The sequence below is a fragment of the Aquarana catesbeiana genome, linkage group LG03, assembly GCF_042186555.1.
Source record: "Aquarana catesbeiana isolate 2022-GZ linkage group LG03, ASM4218655v1, whole genome shotgun sequence".
NCBI lineage: Eukaryota > Metazoa > Chordata > Amphibia > Anura > Ranidae > Aquarana > Aquarana catesbeiana.
In genome coordinates this window covers 698,850,060-698,856,059 of record NC_133326.1, presented here as the reverse complement: position 1 = coordinate 698,856,059, position 6,000 = coordinate 698,850,060, and the positions used below count along the sequence as shown (strand labels likewise).

General features: G+C 45.1%; 1 long non-coding RNA gene across 2 annotated transcripts in view; it reads left to right on the top strand.

Moving 5' to 3' along the window:
* Window positions 1-1,057: 1,057 nt before the first annotated feature.
* Window positions 1,058-6,000, top strand: part of LOC141133584 (uncharacterized) — a 123,840-nt gene continuing 118,897 nt past the window's right edge. For both annotated transcript variants that reach the window (XR_012243098.1, XR_012243097.1), the window contains exon 1: window positions 1,058-1,214. This is a non-coding gene — a long non-coding RNA (uncharacterized lncRNA). The remainder of the gene's footprint in view (window positions 1,215-6,000) is intronic.

Here is a 6,000-nt window from a genome sequence, read left to right as displayed (position 1 = left end):
ACAATGCCCCCTCTCACCTCATGTATTATATACACTCTGCCCCCTCTCACCTCATGTATTATATACACACTGCCCCCCCACCTCATGTATTATATACACACTGCCCCCCCCCCAGCTCATGTATTATATACACACTGCCCCCCCATCACCTCATGTATTATATACTCACTGCCCCCCCATCTCTTGTATTATATACACACTGCCCCCCCATCACCCCATGTATTATATACACACTGCCCCCCCATCACCCCATGTATTATATACATACTGCCCCCCCCCCCCTCACCTCATGTATTATATACACACTGCCCCCCTCACCTCATGTATTATATACACACTGCCCCCCCCCACCTCATGTATTATATACACACTGCCCCCCCCCCCCCCCTCACCTCATGTATTATATACACAATGCCCCCTCTCACCTCATGTATTATATACACTCTGCCCCCTCTCACCTCATGTATTATATACACACTGCCCCCTCTCACCTCATGTATTATATACACACTGCCCCCTCTCACCTCATGTATTATATACACACTGCCCCCCCCTCACCTCATGTATTATATACACACTGCCCCCCCTGACCCCATGTATTATATATACACTGACCCCATATATTTTATATACATTAACACCCATATATTATATATACACTGACCCCATATATTATACCCACACTGACCCTAATATATTATATATATACTGACCCCATATATTGTATCCGCACTGACATATATATATATTAACCCCCATATATAAATATATCCTAACCCCCATATATTTTATATATACACTGACTCCCACATATTATATATACACTGACCCCCATATATTATATATACACTGACCCTCATATATTATATATACACTGACCCCCATATATTATATATACACAGACCACCTCCCCCCATCATCCCATGTACTATATAAACACTGGGGGTATATGTTGGCAATTATGATTTCCCTGTCTGTGGGAATGTGTCCCCCTCCCCAGGATGTGAGTTGTCTCAGAAGTCATAGAAGAGCGGCACTTCAGATAAACTTCATTTCTCATCTCATTCCAGCCTGGCATAAAATGTGTCACCCCGGCCATCCTCATCCTACCTGATCCGATCATCCCACACAAGGGACCGGCGCTGTCCGGGAGGCATGCACACACATAAAATGTCCGCAGCTCGGACAGGAGGAAGACGGGGAGACTCTACACGGTATGGCTCTGCTCGCATGCTACCCTCCAATGATTTTTAGGTCATGGTGGAAACGCTGCACTGCCATACTTTGTCCACATATTTTGATCCCCCTGATGAGCCGTACCTGAGAAGTGCCCTCATGTAACATGATCGTGATAGGACACCCCTCACTGACCCAGGCTGAGTGGAGAGCAGCAATCTGTCGGAGGCAGAGCACACACAACATGGAGTGACAGGCTGAGGCTCAGTGAGCGCACATTAGGGACACTTTTCTGCGCCCCTTTTGATTTTGCGCCCGGTGCCACGCCCGACCCCCCCCCCGCACCCTCCATGCAACGCCACTGCTCAGAACCATTAGACCTCAAAGATTGGTCAGTGAATGCGTGCAATTCAGCGGAGCACATGCTAACCCTACTGAATGCACTAAGCCATAATAGAATCATTACTGATTCGGATGCTTCAAAAATTGCCAAACCAAAAAATTGAAACATAATTAAATTAGAAGAAATAAAAAAGAAAAAAAGGAGAGTCCAATCCAGCCCCAATTATTGGGCGGAAAAAAAGGGATAAAAAAAATCAAAAGGTGTGATACATATATACATACATATAGATGCATGTATACATACATGTGCACAACAATAAAAATAAAATAAATAATAAAAATAAAACTCCAAACCTATAGGTTCTGTCTCAGCCAGACTGGGACAGTATCTAGACCGCTTTCTGCAACCCAGTGTAACCAGCACTAAATCTTACCTTAAGGACACTAAGTGCCGGTTCACACAGAGGCGACTTGTCAGGCGACTTAGCCGCCTGACAAGTCGCCTCCCGTTCTGTACTGCGGAACCGTTCTAATAGGAGCGATGCAAGTTGCTCCGACTTAGAAAAAGGCTCCTGTAGCATTTCTTGGGCGACTTCAGGCAACTTGCATTGACTTCTATAGTCGTTTTGCAAGTCGCCGTGGAAGTCGTGTGCAGGTCGCCTCAGTGAGGCGACCTGCAAGTCGTGCCGCCCCTGTGTGAATCGGGGCTAAAGATTTTCTTTTATATCTTAGTAAGATCAAATTACCAGAACACTTAGAGATCTATATGGTAACAGCAGATGTATCGTCGCTGTATACTATTATACAGCATGACGATGCACTGCTAGCTGTCAAATGGGCTTTTAGCTAGAAGGAAGACATCCCATACATCCAGAAGAAATCCTTGAGGTTGGTCCTTGAGTATTGTTTGACACACAACTATTTTTAGTATGGTGGGCACTTTTATACTCAAAGGAGGGGGGGTTGCGATGGGTGAAAAACTTATCAACCTCTTCATGAGCGAATGGGAGGACAAGTGTTATGGAAATGATTAAGAGCTCCAATCGAGCCCAAGGTTATCTGCTGCTGTCTCTAATTGGAAAGTGTTGATATGCATGCATATAAAAGTAAACACTCTGAGACACGCTCAGCTCCGTTACTTCTTACACTTCTAATTTATTCAAGGCGGTGCTAATGTTTTATACACACAAATACGTCATTGCTATGTTAGTCTAATAGGTACATCTCATTGGTTAAGATAGAAAAAGAAAATGGAGAATCTTCATAACGAGGTCTGGCTGATCTTGGTTTTATCTTCAGTTCCGCGTTCTTCTGATGTGTGGGATGTAGGGGGTACCCGCCATCTTGAGAAAATAGAGGAACAGAGCAAACCTGTATACTTATATAATGAGTAAGGAGAAAAATATGTATGCACATAAGAAAATAGACATTTTCAGATTACTATTATTGTTATTTACATCACATTCCTTCACACAAGTTCATCTATGCCCAGAGCAGGGTTGAACTGTTGTTCTTTAAGAGGTATATAGTAGGGGTGCAACGGCTCGTCGTCGATCCATGAATTGATCCGCGGAGGTTGATCCGTACGGGACACCCGCGATCCGTGGAGCGCTCTGTGGCCTCGGCCGTAGGAAAGGCCGCGGCTTTGGCCTAGCTCCGGAGCGGTGGCCATCTTGGTACACCCGGCGGCCGTTTAGCACGTGATCGCTCCGTCAAATGACGGAGCGATCACTTGTAACAAACCGGCGTCATGTCATGACGCCAGTTCCTCTCTTCCCTCTGTGTACTGATCTGTACAGTAGAGGGGAGAGATCGGTTGGCAGCAGTGCCAATACTCTGCAATGCCCTGCCAATACTCTGCAATGCCCTGCCAATACTCTGCAATGCCCTGACAATACTCTGCAATGCTCTGCTGCAATGCCCTGACAATACTCTGCAATGCCCTGACAATACTCTGCAATGCCCTGACAATACTCTGCAATGCTCTGCTGCAATGCCCTGACAATACTCTGCAATGCCCTGACAATACTCTGCAATGCCCTGACAATACTCTGCAATGCCCTGACAATACTCTGCAATGCCCTGACAATACTCTTCCATAAACTGCCAATACCCTGCCAATAGTCTGCCATACCCTGCCAATAGTCTGCCATACCCTGCCAATAGTCTGCCATACCCTGCCAATAGTCTACCATACCCTGCCAATAGTCTACCATACTCTGCCAATATACCCGCCAATACCCTGCCAATATACCCTGCAATACTCTGCCACACCCTGCCAATAGGGAGATTGTGGATATTACAGTGGGGGAGAATTTTTTTTTTTGTTGATCCGAACCGTGACTCCTGATCCGAGGAACGATCCGAACCGTGAGTTTTTTGATCCGTTGCACCCCTAGTATATAGATGACTTGTTTCTTATCTGGGCAGGTACGGAAGAGTCCTTAAAGGACTTTGAGTTTCCTAAACTCCAATCCAAACAACATAAAATTGGATTACCAGTATAGTAAGGAACAGGTGAACTATTTGGACGTCACTGTATCAAAACATTCTGAGAAACTAATCACCAAGGTATATTTCAAGTCCTCAGACCGTAATAGTTATTTATCCATACATAGCGGTCACCATCCAACCTGGTTACGGAATATACCAAAAGGTCAGTTTATGAGGGTCAGGAGGAATTGCACCTTTGATTCAGATTACCATGCTCAATCAGAAATATTAAACAATTGATTTATAGAGAGAGGCTATCAAGCAGAGATCTTGAATTCAACTATTCAACAAGTGGGTCATTCCTCACAGGCTATGTGTTTGGAAGACAGAGAGAGAATTATAGATTCCAAATAGGAATGGGGATTCATCAGCAACTTCCACTCCCAATTTAGGGAAGTAGAAGAGATAAAAAACACTGGGAGATTCTTAGTATGGACAAAATTCTTCAAGTGTTACCAAAAGAACCAATGTTCATCTATAGAAAAACGTCATCTTTTGGAGATAGGATTGTTAAAAAAAGTGCTAGACCCTCCACAAAAACCAAGATGTTTTGGGATAGGAATGGCTTTTATGCTTGCAGGAGATGTAAGGCTTGCCAACAGACTAACACTCATATAAGAGCAGGGGTGTACCTAGTGCTTTGGCACCCGGGGTGGATCCAATATCTGGCACCCTCCCCCACCTTAAAATTTAAAAATACCCCACTGTGCAGCCTGCATACCTCTGCATCCTTAAATATCTCTTTGTCACTACTGTGTACATTACACAGCACCCTGCACCTCTGGACCCCTTTACATTACATAGCACCCTGCACCTCTGGACCCCTTTACATTACACAGCACCCTGCACCTCTGGACCCCTTTACATTACATAGCACCCTGCACCTCTGGACCCCTTTACATTACACAGCACCCTGCACCTCTGGACCCCTTTACATTACACAGCACCCTGCACCTCTGGTCCCCTTTACATTACACAGCACCCTGCACCTCTGGACCCCTTTACATTACACAGCACCTCTGGTCTAAGGTCCATAAAAATACATCATGTTTTATTATTGAGAAAGGTTCTGTATCTGGTTAGATTTAGCCACAAGTGCGTGTATGTATGTGTATATATATACCGTATATACTCGAGTATAAGTCGAGTTTTTCAGCACATTTTTTTGTGCTGAAAGTGCCCCCCTCGACTTTTACTCGAGTCAAGCACTTTTCTGCAGCAAAAAATTTCATTTTCCAAACCGACTTTGGGGCCTTGTATCTGGAGTTCCTAGCACTAAGTGGCCCCGAGATACGGGGCCCCAAAATCGGTTCGGAAAATGTCATTCTCTGCTGCAGAAAAGTGCTTGACATTTTCTGAACCGAATTTGGGGCCCCGTATCTCAGGGCCACTTAGTGCTGGGAACCCCAAATTTGGTGTGCAAATCCAGTGGAACTGGTACCACAACATATCCAAAGCTGGGGTTCCTAGCACTAAGTGGCCCTGAGATACGGGGCCCCAAAGCCGTTTGGGAAATGTCATTCTCTGCTACAGAAAAGTGCTTGACATTTTCTGAACTGATTTTTGGGGCCCTGTATCTCGGGGCCACTTGGTGCTAGAAACTCCAGCTTTGGATATTTTATGGTGCTAGTTCCACTGGGATTGAACACCAAATTTAGGGTTCTTAGCACTAAGTGGCCCCAAGATACGAGGCCCCAAATTCGGTCAACTGTGTCCATCTGCAGCAATGTCATTTTGGGACCCTTTGGGTTCAGAGACCCCAAATTTTGGCTGCAGCTAGGGGGCATCTAGGAACCCTTAACTACCGAGTTTGATGTTCGGGGGACCTATGGCTGCAAATGGGCACAGTGAGGCTGCAAATGGGCATTGTTGACCCTCTTTTCTACTTACAGTAGCTGTGCATTTCTCACCCTCGTCTTATACTCGGGTCAATACTTTTTCCCATTTTTTTGTGGTAAATTAGGGCCTCGACTTATACTCGGAATGACT